Genomic DNA, 16,985 nt, shown 5'->3' with positions numbered 1-16,985 from the left:
CCTGTGGACACTATTTGATCAATTGAATATTGTGGCAAATTTGCCTTTTGCGTGCCGATTCAAAATGGGATATTTCTGTTTATTTGTTCAATTGAGTACTGTGGTGAATTTTCTTTTTGCATGCCAATTCCAAATGTGATATTTTTGTTGTGGAAAATTTTCTTTTTACATGCCGATTCAAAATGGGATATTTTTGTTTTAACCGAGCAATTGCTTCGCACACGGTTCAATTAAATGAGTGTGTGCGATCCACGTCGGAAAGCGTACGTCAATCGTAGCGGAACCGTCGGTGATACACAGCAGACCGCAAACAATTTGCAATGCTACTACGTGTGTGTAGGGTCTTCGGAACCATTCGTGATTTTGCGTTATAGCACATGAGAACTTGGAATAAACCACGCCCAATGTAAAATACAATCCCAGTCGTAATTTTTTCATGAAACGTGTAGGATCCAAAACGAAAAGCACACACCACTCTTGCGGCAACCGTCAGTGATACCCAACAAATCACAAACGGTCTGCAGCACATGTATGTGTGTGCAGGGGCTCCTGAACCGTTTGTTATATGTAACATCCCAAATTTTCAATTTGGAATATCATACATTAGATCATCACTACATATCATATTTTTATTTGCTTTTGTCTTGATCCAGAAATTCTACGCAACTCAAGGACCCATGGAGAGAGTTGGGGATTTCGTTATTTTCATATTTGGGTTTTCTCAAATTTTGAAAATAGGATCATTTGATTTTATTTATTTTATCTTCAGTTATTTCTATTATACAAATATGAGAGAGGGAATAAAATGACTTTCCCAAAATAAAGAAATATTGAAGATTTAATAAAAAAATCAAGTAAGATTTTTTTGGAGTTTTTGGCAAGTTTATTTGAATTTAGGAAAAAATGCGCGTTTCTCAAAACTGCATTTTAGGGCCAAAAAATGTTCATCTCGTTCTAAATATTTTATTTAGGCGGTGAAAATTTATTTTGGCATTTTTAGAATTTTATTTTATTTTCTAGAATTTTTCTTAGTTTCGGCGGAATTTGTTAAAAAAAAGTACCGCGCGCCCGACTGGGCCGAAAGCCCAGCCAAGCCAGGCCAGGCCCGCGCCTGCCGCCACCTTCCCCGCGGGAGCCTGCATCGCCGCCGCAGCCAAATCCGGCCGAGGCACGCCTCCCGAGGCCGACCCCGACCCGGCGCCCCCTTCCCCAAGCCGCGCCACCCCCCTCTCATAAATACCCCGCCGCTGCAGCCTCACCCCGCTACCTCGCCCCACCCCGCCTCCCCGCTGCCGCCGCTCGCCGCCGCTTGCCGCCGTGTGCCGCCGCCGCTTGCTGCGCCGCCCGCCGCCGACGCCGCCCCACCCGCCGGAACCCCGAGCTGCCAGAGTCCGACGAGGTAGCCGCGCTGTTCACCGCCGGTTTTCCAAAGAAAACCGATCCGATTTTTTTGAAAACCCTAGGTTTTTTTATTTTATTTTATTTTTGTTAGATCGGTTTTATCAGTTCTTTTATTTAGCGAGCGTTTGCTCGTTCGTTTGTTTTAATGGACAAGTTCACCGTTTAGTTTCAGATAACGAACGTTCGTTTGTTAATCTGTTCGTCAGTTTTATCTTTTTCTCGGATTTTCCGCGATTATTTCTGATTGCGATTTCTGATCCGATTTTCGTTTTAGTATAACTTTTTGCTCGATTTTCTCAATCGCCTAGAGTTTCATCTCGAAACCCTTTTTTCGTTTAACCAACTCAAACAAGTTTTGGCTTCTATAAAATTTGACTTAGGTCCAGATTAGTAATCGAAGCTTGTTTTCTTTCGCCGTTTGTCTTTCCTTGTTTCGTTCGATTTGTTTCTTTTTGCAAACCGGAGTTCTTAAGTTACTTTCTGGTTAGATCTCTTATTTGAGTCTTACCTATGCATTAGATGAGTACTTATTGTATGCTTGTTTGTTTGTTTGTTTGCGTTAGAGTACCCGGAGTGCACCGCTTGCTACTTCGAATCTCTAGGTTTCACGGATCATCAGCAAGGCAAGTAACACTTTGATCATACCTCTTTACTACCCAGTTTTATTGCATTAGATCAATCCTCAAACCATTGCATGAATAGGATCTGATTAATATGTGGGTTTTGGGAAGTAGATGAGGTAGTACCTATTACCTGTTTTATTATCAAACCCTGGGAGTTCTTTGTTTGCTTATGCCATGCTATGCTTGTAGACGTGGATTGGGTTTGAGTGTATCTATGACAGATGTGAGAATGTTAATTAATGGTTCAACTTAAGGTGGCAACTTTAGTACACATCTGGGTGGATTGAGGCACCTGGGTATTCCAGCGATTGCCTGTTTTTCTTTTTGGACCGCCACCTAGGCTCAAAGGGATCATGAGATTATTCAAACTAGAAACTTCCGTGTGTAGCCACAAGCTACTATGGGCTCTAGCATAGTTGATTAAGTCGTGCGAACTCTTATAGTGGTAGACTAGCAGATGTAGGGGAAATTAGGTGTAACGGTCTACCCGATCGTAAGGTGCTAGCGCTTCTGAAAGACTATGTCTCGGTCATCCGTTTCTCAAACACCATGTAGTGCGAGAATCCCAACGGAGGAGATCGAGTCTTGTGGGGAAAAGTGCACAAACCTCTACAGAGTGTATAAACTAATCATGATTAGCTGTGTCCCCGATTATGGACGCCTTGAGTATCTAGTACTTGGATTATCATGTGAATCTCATCATGTGACTTTAATTAATTTTGTTGGGTTTTAATGATGATGTTTAATTGGGATTGAGAGGGTGTCTACGCTCTCAATGTTTAACAACCACCATGATAGTTAAATGGAATTTATTCCTTTGTAGTAGGGAAAAATTGGCTTTACGCAAAACTGTAACCATAGAGCTTTCCACCAGCCACTTATGCATGTAGTATAGCCTATTTCTGTTCACTACTCTCTATGTGTTACATTGCCAGCATATTCCATGTGCTGACCCATTTTCAGGCTGCAACGTTCATGTTGCAGACTTTTCAGACGACGAGTAAGGAGCCTTAGGTAGTGGTTCTATACTCAGTGATGCCATTGGAGTTGATGGACTCACTTATCTTCCAAGCCTTCCGCTGTTATCGTTATTAGATGGCCTTAAGTCATATTATTTGTAATAAGTTCTCTTTTGAGACACTCAATGTAATAAGTGTGTGATTGCTACTCTGTTGTAAATCCTTCAAGTACTGTGCGTGTCAGCATTACTGATCCAGGGATGACACTGAAGCACAGAGACTTGACCGTCTGAGGTCGGGTCACGACAAGATGGTATCAGAGCACACGCTGACTGTAGGACAAGACCACTAAGATAAAGACCTAGATCACTATTCTCTTCTCATTTCCGACTTCTCATCTTTTCTACTCTTTTAGGATGGCGGATGCAAGGAACAAGTTCACGCGACCGGATGAATAAACACCCTTTGGACGCCACCTGAAGGAAGTCACTAAGTACTTGAACATCGGAGTACCAAGCTTCACCGGGACCTACAACGCCACCTTACCCGAAGAGGAGCGTTGGATGATTCAAGTTCGTGTTCCAGGAAGGACGTTCGCGCCAGTCACCGAGCCCATAGAGTTTTCCTTTGATGCACCAACCTGGAGTCTAGGAAAGAGCATGGCAGCCCACATCACCATGGGACGTATTGGAGAAGTTTACCGCAATGATCTCAAGGATACTATCTACTAGATTTGTGGGCGCCGAGATGAGCAATGGGAGATGATTAGCACCAGGAAGGATAGATCAATCGCAGCTTTTATCCAGTAGTTAAACCAGCACATTCGACGTCAGGAGAACGAGATGTGCACAGGCATGATAGGTCTGAAGAAGGCGATGACAAGAATCACGGAGCTGGAGGAAGAACTCAAGGCTACACGTGAAGATTCTGAGGAGGAAATCGTCGTACTAGTGGAGAAGAATGACGACCTGATTAAGAAGATCAAAATATTCATGGGAGACCCCACACCAGTAGAAGAAGACGAAGAACCCAAGGAGATTCGCCCGGAAGACTACATCATCATTGACGACACCGACTCCGACCTGAGCGATGATGACTTTGAAGACGAAGCTGGAGCAGATATCATGGAGTCTGCAATTGAGGAATATTTCTAGTAGACCACCACATCAGTAGTAGTATTCCACCATGTAAATAGACTAGTCCGAGCACTTTTGCGATAGTTCTAGACCGATTGTATGCCCTTGTTTGATTTGAATGAAGTGATTTTGTTTGCATTTGCCTCATGTGCATATGGGTAGTGTTTTCTCTCTAGACCTCAATCTATTCTTAATTCTCATCTTTTCTAAACACTCAGATGCCTCCGAGACGTGACAATGGATTTGCATTTCGGCCGGAGCTCACTCAGTTGATCCAGCAGCAGAATGCATTGATGCAGTTGCTAGTCCAGAATCAGAATCAGGGAACAACAATAACAACCCACCACCACCACCACCTGTTGATCACTTAACCCGTTTCCTTAGACTAAATCCGCCGGTGTTCTCTAGTAGCACCGAGCCTATAGTAGCAGATGATTGGCTCCGCAAGATTGGAAGGGAGTTAGCCACTACAGGATGTACTGACGCTAAGAAGGTGCGTTTTGCCGCACATCAGTTGGATGGACCAGCAGCATCATGGTGGGAGAATTACACTATCACCTACCCTATAGCCACGGTGACATGGGACCAATTTCAGCAGGCTTTCCGTACAGCCCATGTTTCAGCAGGAGCTATGGCCATGAAGAAGCTTGAGTTTTGCAACTCGCGCCAAGGAGGACGGACAGTTGGCCAATACGTGGATGACTTTAGTAAGTTAGCACATTATGCCCTAGATGATGTTGCTATGGATGCAGCTAAGCAGGAGAAGTTTCTGGAAGGACTGAATGATGAGTTGAGCATCCAATTGATGGTAGCAACTTTTAACAACTAGCAGGAGTTGGTAGATCATGCTCTCATGATAGAAGGGAAGCAGCAGCAGACTGAGAACCGTGCGAGGAAGTATGGACAAGGGAAGTACAATTCATGAGCTCAGCAGAAGCCACGTTTTACCCCGAAATTGGGAGGACATTTTCAGCATACCCATGGAGGAGGGAATTCTCATAATCATAATGGCCCCAAGAACGATAATAGGAATGGGGGAAGCAACGGTCAGAACCGTACCAACCCATCAACCCCAGCCAAGAGAGACCCGAGTCAAGTCACTTGTTATAAGTGTCAGAAGACCGGACATTATGCCAATGAATGTCCTGAAGCCCAAAATGGAAATGTCAATGGAAGCTCTAGGAAGAAGTCGAACCCTTTCAACAGGGGACAGGTGAACCATGTTAATGTGGAGGAGGTTGAAGCCCAGCCAGATGCAGTAATCGGTAGTTTTTTGGTGAAGTCATTTACTGCAATCATACTTTTTGATATGGGTGCATCACATTCATACATATCAAGGGGATTCGTGGATAAGTATAAACTGCCCACCAAGGTTCTTAGAACACCTATGTTAGTAAGCTCACCAGGAGCGGAGTATATGGCCAGTAAAGGATGTTTTCAAGTGCCATTGAGTATAGGTAGGCATGTGTTTCCCTCGGATTTAATCATTTTGTAATCGCAAGGCTTGGATGTAATTTTGGGTATGGATTGGCTATCGATGTATGGAGGAAACATCGATTGCGCCAGTAACTCGATTTTGCTTACCACTCCAGAGGGAATAAGGATCAAGTATGTATCACGACATGTGCCGAATAGGACTCAAGTAAATTCCTTATCAGGAGTTGTACAGGAGGAGGTACCGGTGCTAAAGGATTTTCTGGATGTATTTCCAGAAGAATTTCCAGGCATGCCACCGGATAGAGACATTGATTTTTTGATTGAGCTTTTGCCAGGCACATGACCAATATCTAAGAGACCGTATAGAATGCATGCAAAGGATTCGGAGGAGATTAAGAAGCAGATTAAAGAGTTACTGGATAAGGGATATATTCGCTCAATTTCTTCACCTTGGGGATCACCAGTACTTCTAGTGGAAAAGAAGGACGGATCGTTAAGGATGGTTGTTGATTATCGAGGATTGAATGAAGTGACGATCAAGAATAAGTACCCACTGCCGATGATCAATGATTTGTTTGACCAATTGCAAGGAGCTAAGGTATTTTCCAAGATCGATTTGCGATCAGGATACCACCAATTGAAGATTCGAGAGCAGGACATACCTAAGACAGCTTTCACCACAAGGTATGGGCTGTATGAGTATATTGTTATGTCATTTGGCCTGACTAACGCACCTGCCTATTTTATGAACATGATGAACAAAGTGTTTATGGAGTTTTTGGATAAGTTCGTCGTAGTGTTCATTGATGATATTCTGGTTTACTCGAAGAATGAAGAAGAACATAAATAACATTTGCGTTTGGTACTCGGTAAGCTCAGAGAACATCAGTTATACGCCAAGTTTAGCAAATGTGAGTTTTGGTTGAAGGAAGTGGGATTCCTCGGACATGTTATATATGGAGAAGGAATAGATGTAGATCCCACCAAGGTTGTCACTGTGACAAATTGGGAAGCCCCAACAACAGTTGGAGAGATCCAGAGTTTTCTTGGACTCGCAGGATACTACCGGAGGTTCATTGAAAATTCTCAAAGATTGCAAAACCTATGACGGAGTTGTTGAAGAAGGATACCAAGTTCAAATGGACTGAGGAATGTGAGGCCAGTTTCTAGGAGTTGAAGAAACGTTTGGTTACCTCGCCGGTGTTGATTCTGCCAGATCAGCGCAAGGATTACGAGGTATATTGCGATGCTTCACGTCGAGGACTTGGACCAGTGCTTATGCAGGAAGGAAGAGTTCTTTCATATGCCTCACGACAGCTTAAGCCCCATGAGTTGAATTATGCTACACACGACTGGAGTTAGCAGACGTAGTGCACGCTTTAAAGACGTGGAGACATTTTCTCATCAGAAACCATTGTGAGGTGTACACGGATCACAAGAGTTTGAAGTACATCTTCACGCAGAAGGAGTTGAATCTTAGGCAAAGGAGATGGTTGGAACTCATCAAGGATTATGATATGAGATTACATTATCATCCTGGAAAGGTGTAACGCCTCGAGACCGATGTGCCAGGTGTCCTATAGTTATTCGATGTTGTTGCGTTGTCATTGCTTGAGTGTCATGCATTGCATATCATTTCATCATGTGCATGTCATTTGCATATGTGTTCATCTCATGCATCCGAGCATTTTTCCCGTTGTCCGTTTTGCATTCCGGCGCTCCTATCTCCTCCGGTGTCCCTTTCTACCTTTTTTCATGTGCGGGTATTAAACGTTTTCGGATTGGACCGAGACTTGCCAAGCGGCCTTGGTTTACTACCGGTAGACCGCCTGTCAAGTTTCGTACCATTTGGACTTCGTTTGATGCTCCAACGGTTAACCGAGGGACCAAGAAGGCCTCGTGTGTGCTGCAGCCCAACATCATTCCAATTTGGCCCAAAACCCACCTAAACCTCCTCCATCATCTCGGTCATTCGATCACGATCGCGTGGCCGAAAACCGCACCTCATTTGGACTCTCCTAGCTCCCTCTACCTATAATATGTGGCTCTTCCTGAATTTTCGCGCAGTCCAAACCCTAGCGTCGTCCTCCTCGCGCCGTTGGACATGTCCAACCGCGCCGGACATGTCCAGCCTCCACCTCGCCTCGGCCAATCGCATCATGCCATGTCAGCGCCGCCATCGCCCACGTCCAACCGCGCCGTGCCACGTGTCCGGCTGCGTACCTCCGCCACCGCGCGCCGCCGTGGCCCGCGGGGCCCGAGGCCGGCCCGCCCGAGCCGCGTCCGGGCCCGAGCCCCGCCGCCGTCCACCACTCGTCACCGGCGTTCTTCACCGCCGCCTCACCGGCGCAACTTCGCCGGAGCTGTGCTCCGCTCCGGCCCTCCTCCGCACAGCGTCCTCGTCCTCGTCCTCATCCCGCGCAACGCCGCCGCAGCGCAGCGCCATGCCCGGATCCGGCCACGGCCAACTTCGCCGGAGAGCGCCGCCCTGCTCCCACGCCGGTAATGGCGCCGCTGCCCTCGTGCTCGTCACCGGAGAGGCGAGCGTCGCCGGATCCGCCCCGGCACCCCCGCCTGGATCAGATCCACCGGTGCGCCCAACCAAACGCGCCCCGCCGTGTACCGGTTCCCTCCATCCTGGATCTCTTCCTCCGTCCCGTTGACTTTTCACGGAGGTATATTTTTCACTAAGTCCCCGAGTTTTCCATGTTTCAAATGCCCATGTTCACCGCATCGTAACTTTGCATCCGTAGCTCCGATTCATGAGTGTAGCATAGCAAAATGTTCGTCTCAGAGAGCACATCATTTCATCTCATTGCATCATTTTCATTCGAGCTCATATTAATGCCCGAAATGCTGTTGGAAGAGTGCTATTTGAGTTAGTTGCCAGATCTGCTGCTCCAAATAGCTATTTGTCATTTTTGCCATGATTAATGTGTGCATGATATGCCCCTGAGCTCTACATGTGTTTTGTTATATGCCATGCCATCTTTCCAGAGGTGCTATCAATGTATTTTTGGTGACATGTGTGGTGACTAGAATAAGCTTGCAAAGTGATGCATTCGTTAATGCTGATTTCAGGGACTTGGTAATTTCACTAAGTCCTTGGTCTGTTCTTGTCAATATGCCATATGTTCATGTTGTTTCCTAGTGATCCGTGCCTCTTTTGAGTATGATCAGTAAGGATGATTTGTTAGTCTTGTGGTGCTCTATCCATCCATATCTTTGTTTGCATTTATGAAGCACCCTAGCTTGAGTCAATCGAGCTCTACTTTTGCTATTTCGTGAATCTGGGCAGATTGTCTACTTGTTAGCGATTTTGCCGAGGATGTTGTTGTTGATCCGTGCATGCTATGTTGTTGTTCTTACCATGTCTAGCTTGGATAACATGTATTCTTGATGGGTGTATTCTTAGATTGTAATGCCTTGCTCTGTAGTGAGTGCATCGAGCTCGTAAACATGCCTACTTGATATCTGATTTGCATGCTCTAGTTTTTCTCTAAGTCTGTAACCTGTTTATGTTTTTGCCATGTTTACATGCTTGCAATTGTATTTTCTGATTCATTTTGGCTCAAGGTCACTAAGGGACTTTTGTTAAGCTCTTTGAGTAGCTCGATGCCATGCTTTACTTTGCCTTGTTAAGTTCCTGCAGTATATAGTTTTCATGCTTCAAAGTGTGCTACCTGATTTGAAATTCCAGGCTTGTGTTAATTTCACTAAGTCTGAAACCTGTTTACCATTTGCATTTTTGCCATGCTTGTTTGAGCCTGTTAATGGATGAATTGGCCGTAGCTCACTGTTCATCTTTTGTCAAGTATCATGAGTGGATCCCTGCCATGTAATATGTAGCCATGTTTGAGTGCTGTAGCATGTTTATCTTGTTGCATTTAGATGGCTACTTGTTGTATATCGCAGACCGGTGCCATATTTGTTTTGCTTGCCATTTCCAAACCGTGCCTCCGATTCCGGTGTTCTTCATATCGATTTCAACCGAAATCACCTCACCTTTCCAGTGGAACACTTGGATTTCCAAGTTGAGGCCAGGTCCAATCATTCCTTGTCAAATCATGCATATGCACCGCATACCGCATCTCGCATATCATACCATGTTCATGTGTGGTTTGTTTACTATGTTGTGTGCTTTCTTTCCGGTGTTTGCTTCTTCGGGTTGGTTTCGATAACGTCGCGTTTGTGAGGATCCATTCGACTACGTCCGTTTGTCTTCTTCATGGACTCGTTCTTCTTCCTTGCGGGATTTCAGGCAAGATGATCATACCCTCGAAATCACTTCTATCTTTGCTTGCTAGTTGCTCGCTCTTTTGCTATGCCTATGCTGCAATACCTACCACTTGCTTATCATGCCTCCCATATTGTTGAACCAAGCCTCTAACCCACCTTGTCCTAGCAAACCCTTGTTTGGCTATGTTACCGCTTTGCTCAGCCCCTCTTATAGCGTTGTTAGTTGCAGGTGAAGATTGAAGTTTGTTCCTTGTTGGAACATGGAGATCGTTCCTTGTTGGAACATGGCTTACTTGTTGGGATATCACAATATCTCTTATTTAATTAATGCATCTATATACTTGGTAAAGGGTGGAAGGCTCGGCCTTTTGCCTAGTGTTTTGTTCCACTCTTGCCGCCCTAGTTTCCGTCATATCGGTGTTATGTTCCCGGATTTTGCGTTCCTTACGCGGTTGGGTAATAATGGGAACCCCTTGACAGTTCGCCTTGAATAAAACTCCTCCAGCAAGCCCCAACACTGGTTTTACCATTCGCCACCTAGCCTTTTCTTTCCCTTGGGTTCTGCAGACTCAAGGGTCATTTTATTTAAACACCCGGGACAGTGCTCCTCTGAGTGTTGGTCCAAGCTGAGCGATGTCCGGAGCTACCAGGGGAAACTCTGGGCTGGCCCACCCGACGTCTGGCTCATCCGGTGTGCCCTGAGAACGAGATATGTGCAGCTCCTATCGGGATTTGTTGGCACATCTGGGTGGCTTTGCTGGTCTTGTTTTACCATTGTCGAAATGTCTTGTAACCGGGATTCCAAGTCTCATCAGGTCTTCCCGCTAGAAGGTATATCCTTCGTTGACCGTGAGAGCTTGTCATGGGCTAAGTTGGGACACCCCTGCAGGGATTTGAACTTTCGAAAGCCGTGCCCGCGGTTATGGGCAGATGGGAATTTGTTAACGTCCGGTTGTAGTAAACCTGAAGTTGTCCTTGATTAAAATGCATCAACCGTGTGTGTAACCGTGATGGTCTCTTTCCGGCGGAGTCCAGGAAGTGAACACGGTGTTGGAGTAATGTTTGACGTAGGTTGTTCTAGGATCACTTCTTGATCATAGTTTCTCGATCGTGCTTTGCCTTCTCTTCTCGCTCTCATTTTCGTATGTTAGCCACCATATGTGCTAGTCGCTTGCTGCAGCTCCACCTCATACCTTACCATAACCCATAAGCTTAAATAGTCTTGATCGCGAGGGTGCGAGATTGCTGAGTCCCCGTGACTCACAGATACTTCCAAAACCAGCTTGCAGGTGCCGATGGGTCCGTGCAAATGACGCAACCAAGCTCAAGGAGGAGCTCGATGAAGATCTTGTCCTTTGTGTTGTTTCGTTCTAGTTGATCAGTAGTGGAGCCCAGTTGGGGTCGATCGGGGACCTTTGTCGCATTTGGGGTTCTTATTTTATTTTGGTTCCGTAGTCGGACCTTGATTGTTTTGGATGTTGTAATGCGTTATTCATGTAATTGGGTGAAGTGGCGATTGTAAGCCAACTATGTATCTCTTTCCCTTTATGTATTACACGTGGGAGATATAGCCGCATCGAGGGCGTTAAAAAAGGCTAACGTAGTAGCTGACGCATTGAGCCGCAAGAGCCATGTCAACAAACTAATGACCGGAGAGTTACCAAAGGAGTTAGCCGAGGATCTTCGTGAGCTATGTTTGGAGATAGTTCCAAGAGGCTATGTAGCAGCATTGGAGATTCAGTCTACTCTGATGGATAAGATCAGAGGAGCTCAGAAGACCAACAAGGAGACAATTTATGAAACCGGAGGTAGAGTTTATCTTCGTGTATCTCCACTTCGAGGAGTTAAGCACTTTGGAGTTAAGGGAAAGCTAGCGCCACGCTTCGTGGGACCATACAAAGTTTTGAACGCATGGGGGAAGTTGCTTATAAGTTGGAATTACCTGAGGGATTGTTGGGAGTTCACAACGTGTTCCACATTTCCCAGTTGAAGAAGTGCCACACAGAGATGGCAGATATACCGCTGAGAGATACAGTGCCGCTGGAAGCGATTCAGTTGGATAGTGATTTGACCTATGAGGAGAAACCAGTTAAGATTCTCGAGTATGCCAGCCGAGTCACCCGCAGCAAGGTTATCAAGTTTTGCAAGGTTCAGTGGAGCCACCACATCGAGGATGAAGCCACCTGGGAGTGAGAGGAAGATCTGCTGAAGGACCACCCTCACCTATTTCTAGCCAACCCGAATCTCGAGGGCGAGATTCATCTTAAGGGGGGTAGGTTTGTAACATCCCAATTTTTCAATTTGGAATGTTATACATTAGATCATCACTGCATATCATATTTTTATTTGCTTTTGTCCTGATCCAGAAATTCTACGCAACTCAAGGACGCACGGAGAGAGTTGGGGATTTCATTATTTTCATATTTGGGTTTTCTCAAATTTTGAAAATAGGATCATTTGATTTTATTTATTTTATCTTCAATTATTTCTATTATACAAATATGAGAGAGGGAATAAAATGACTTTCCCAAAATAAAGAAATATTGAAGATTTAATAAAAAAACAAATAAGATTTTATTTTGGAGTTTTTGGCTAGTTTATTTTAATTTAGGAAAAAATGCACGTTTTTCAAAACTACATTTTAGGGCCAAGAAAATGTTCATCTCGTTCTAAATATTTTATTTAGGCGGCGAAAATTTATTTTGGCATTTTTAGAATTTTATTTTATTTTCTAGAATTTTTCTTAGTTTTGGCAGAATTTGTTTAAAAAAAAGTACCGGGCGCCCGACTGGGCCGAAGGCCCAGCCAGCCACGCCAGGCCCGCGCCCGTCGCCGCCTTCCCCGCGGGAGCCCGCACCGCCGCCGCAGCCGAGTCCGGCCGGGGCACGCCTCCCGAGGCCGACCCCGACCCGGCGCCCCCTTCCCCAAGCCGCGCCACCCCCCTCTCATAAATACCCCACCGCCGCCGCCTCACCCCGCCACCTCGCCCTGCCCCGCCCTGCCTCCCCGCAGTCGCCTCTCGCTGCCGTGTGCCGCCGCCGCTTGCCGCACAGCCCACCGCCAACGCCGCCCCACCCCGCCGGAGTCCGATGAGGTAGCCGCGCCGTTCGCCGCCGGTTTTCCGAAGAAAACCGACCCGGTTTTTTTGTTAGATCGGTTTTATCGATTCTTTTATTTAGCGAGCGTTCGCTCATTCGTTCATTTTAATGGACGAGTTCACCGTTTAGTTTCAGATAACGAACATTCATTTGTTAATCTGTTCATCAATTTTCTCTTTTCTTGGATTTTCCGCGATTATTTCTGATCGCGATTTCTGATCCGATTTTCATTTTAGTATAATATTTCGCTCGTTTATCGGAATCAGGCGATTCAAGCGCCTAGAGTTTCATCTCGAAACCCTCTTTTCGTTTAACCAACTCAAACAAGTTTTTGCTTCTGTAAAATTTGACTTAGGTCCAGATTAGCAATCGAAGCTTGTTTTCTTTCGCCGTTTGTCTTTCGTTGTTTCGTTCGATTTGTTTCTTTTTGCAAACCGGAGTTCTAAGTTGAACTTTCTGGTTAGATCTCTTATTTGAGTTTTACATGTGCATTAGATGAGTACTTATTGTATGCTTGTTTGTTCGTTTGCGTTAGAGTACCCGGAGTGCGTCGCTTGCTACTTCGAAAATCTAGGTTTCACGGATCATCAGCAAGGCAAGTAACACTTTGATCATACCTCTTTACTACCCAGTTTTATTGCATTAGATCAATCCTCAAACCATTGCATGAATAGGATCTGATTAATATGTGGGTTTTGGGAAGTAGATGAGGTAGTACCTATTACCTGTTTTATTATCAAACCCTGGGAGTTCTTTGTTTGCTTATGCCATGCTATGCTTGTAGACGTGGATTGGGTTTGAGTGTATCTATGACAGATGTGAGAATGTTAATTAATGGTTCAACTTAAGGTGGCAACTTTAGTACACATCTGGGTGGATTGAGGCACCTGGGTATTCTAGAGATTGCCTGTTTTTCTTTATGGACCGCCACCCAGGCTTAAAGGGATCATGAGATTATTCATACTAGAAACTTCCGTGTGCAGCCACAAGCTACTATGGGCTCTAGCATAATTGATTAAGTCGTGCGAACTCTTACAGTGGTAGACTAGCAGATGTAGGGGAAAGTAGGTGTAACGGTCTACCTGATCGTAAGGTGCTAGCGCTTCTGAAAGACTATGTCTCGGTCATCCGTTTCTCAAACACCATGTAGTGCGAGAATCCCAATGGAGGAGATCGAGTCTTGTGGGGAGAAGTGCGCAAACCTCTGCAGAGTGTATAAACTAATCATGATTAGCCGTGTCCCCGGTTATGGACGTCTTGAGTATCTGGTACTTGGATTATCATGTGAATCTCATCATGTGACTTTAATTAATTTTGTTGGGTTTTAATGATGATGTTTAATTGGGATTGAGAGGGTATCTACGCTCTCAATGTTTAACAACCACCATGATAGTTAAATGGAATTTATTCCTTTGCAGTAGGGAAAAATTGGCTTTACGCAAAACTGTAACCATAGAGCTTTCCACCAGCCACTTATGCATGTAGTATAGCTTATTTCTGTTCACTACTCTCTATGTGTTACATTGCCAACATATTCCTTGTGCTGACCCGTTTTCGGGCTGCAACGTTCGTGTTGCAGACTTTTCAGACGACGAGTAAGGAGCCTTAGGTCGTGGCTCTATACTTAGTGATGCCGTTGGAGTTGATGGACTAACTTATCTTCCAAGCCTTCCACTGTTATCGTTATTAGATGGCCCTAAGTCATATTATTTGTAATAAGTTCTCTTTTGAGACACTCGATGTAATAAGTGTGTGATTGCTACTCTGTTATAAATCCTTCAAGTACTATGCGTGTCAGCATTACTAATCCAGGGATGACACTGAAGCACAGAGACTTGACTGTCTGAGGTCGGGTCTCTACATGATAGAACATTATCACAGACGGTAACTGTTGGGAAATGTGTGCGATGGAGTCTTCAATGGCAGACGGGTTACGCAGGAAACTCGTGTGCGATGTGGCACAAATCACACATAGTTCATATGTTGTCCCGTGTGCCTTACATACTGTTTCCCAAGCGGTTCATTACGACACACCGTATGGTTTCACTACATCATTAGAAACGTTTAATCACCGATCCCACACGTGCAAAATAATTTAGTGTGTGCTACATGGCACATGATAACATTTTGGAAGGCCTCTAGATCATTGCTCCATATCCCCGACGGTTTCTGGGTCGTGTGGGAAGGACACCCTATCGCCCACACACACTTGGCGACAGTCCCAAATGCCGTCCCAGAAAGGGGTATAAAACCATTCGTATAGCACCGACGTGTACCAGCGAATGATGTCAAATACAATTAAGAAATAGTACATATGATATGAATATAGAATGGATAAATAATCTGAAAAAAGATTCAGTTGTAATACTTGAATCAATTTTCTCTTTAGCATAGTGGATGCATGCAACCTACACCTACACCTATCATAAGGGCAATGAACAGTGAATCTTCTTGGCTCACTCCTATCGACCTCATAGGAGTTTTCAGTGAGAATGCAATATGTAGTCACTGCATTAGGACAGTCCACCATTGATTTGAATACGATTCCCGCAGTAAGCTGAGGATTCTCCCTGTTCCACTCAATTGTTGGCATGCCCTCACCATCATATTATTGTAAAACTAAGGAGTCGATGTTCTCCTTCCTCTCTTCATTGTCAGTGTCATCAAATCTAGCATGGCTGCTAGGCTCCTCTGGATATTCATCTTCCATTGCGTGTTGACTGACTCTATCTACCAATTCAGTGAATGGAGTCTCATCCTGATCATCATGTCAAGGCACTTCCTCGTCAGGCTCTCCATCTACTTCTACATCAGGTCCAGAAGGGAGAGGAGAAGTGGCAGAATTAGCAGCAGCCGACATGTTGTTGCTTTCAAAACCACTAGGTTTACTTGGTCTTGACATACAAGTAGTGTGAGGACGCTCGCTATTAGCAGAGACAATTGATGTCTGAACACCCTCCCCTTTGGGATACATTGTTTGCGTTCCTGAAGCACACCGATATGGATTTTACTGAAACAGCCATCAGCATTCAAACTAAATAGCAATCCCAGATGCTCATCACAAGTTAATGGGACAAATCTCTGCTTGGTACAGTCGAAATATGTCAGTTCAACAGCATCGCCAGGGCTCCACGTATACTCACAATAGAGTGCCTCATGGAAATCTTTGAACAAAACGCTGGTTTCTACCTCTTTCGGATAGAAAAATCCAGAAATCAGATAAGATTTAGTTCCACGTAGCTTGCTAGTTTCCATTTTAACCGCCAGCCGAAAAGCAAGTGGAGGATCTACCCTATTCGATCGAAATAAAGGGTGCAGTTAGGCCTAAAATTTTCAAAAAAATTCCACTGATTCACGCCAACGGCGGTCAAATACATCCTAATTACGGATCTCCTAATCAATTTGAGACGAAAATGATGCTTACCCAGGTGGAATCCATGAATTGTCCGCCTCTGATTCGACCCAATCATCTCCACGGTCGACGGGGTGGACGGGGTGCTCCCCGAACATCGCTTCCTAATCCTAGATATGGAGAGAGGGTAGATGCGGTGGAGGCGGCACGACTGCGGCGGAGGGGGCGGCGCGGAAGCGACTCGATCTGATTCAGGTTACAATGAGTGTAAGTTTTGTGGCCCCACTCGTTAGCATGTAACGGTCAAAATGTGGACTCAGCCTTGCGCGGCCCCACTCGTTAGAGTTAACGGTCAAGCCATTGACCCGACGACAATGTCTGCTGTGACCAGTTCTGAGGGTTTCGGGCAAGGGAGTGGGAAAAAGTAAGCAAAAGTTAACAGTGTGGGGATGATTGAGTAGAACTAACAAACCAGGGGCACATAAATAAAAATCCCTTTATATTTGGGCTTATTTCCAACATTCGGTTACTTACGGTCTGTTACTGGCCTGTTCCGCTTGTGTGCCAAATTCATCCCATGGTTACAATCGGCCCGTTTGTGTCCCATTAACCCGTTGGGCTATTTTCATAGCGTCATCAAATATGCCCAATTAACGACCTATGATGCCTGTCGATAGAATTAAGCCGGTTATACATTTTGTCCTATTAACGGCCCGTTATGGTCGGGGCATAAATAGACG

The sequence above is a fragment of the Triticum urartu genome, chromosome 2A (genome assembly GCF_056163025.1).
Source record: "Triticum urartu cultivar PI428250 chromosome 2A, HENAU_Tu73, whole genome shotgun sequence".
NCBI lineage: Eukaryota > Viridiplantae > Streptophyta > Magnoliopsida > Poales > Poaceae > Triticum > Triticum urartu.
Note: the sequence above shows the minus strand (reverse complement) of the source record.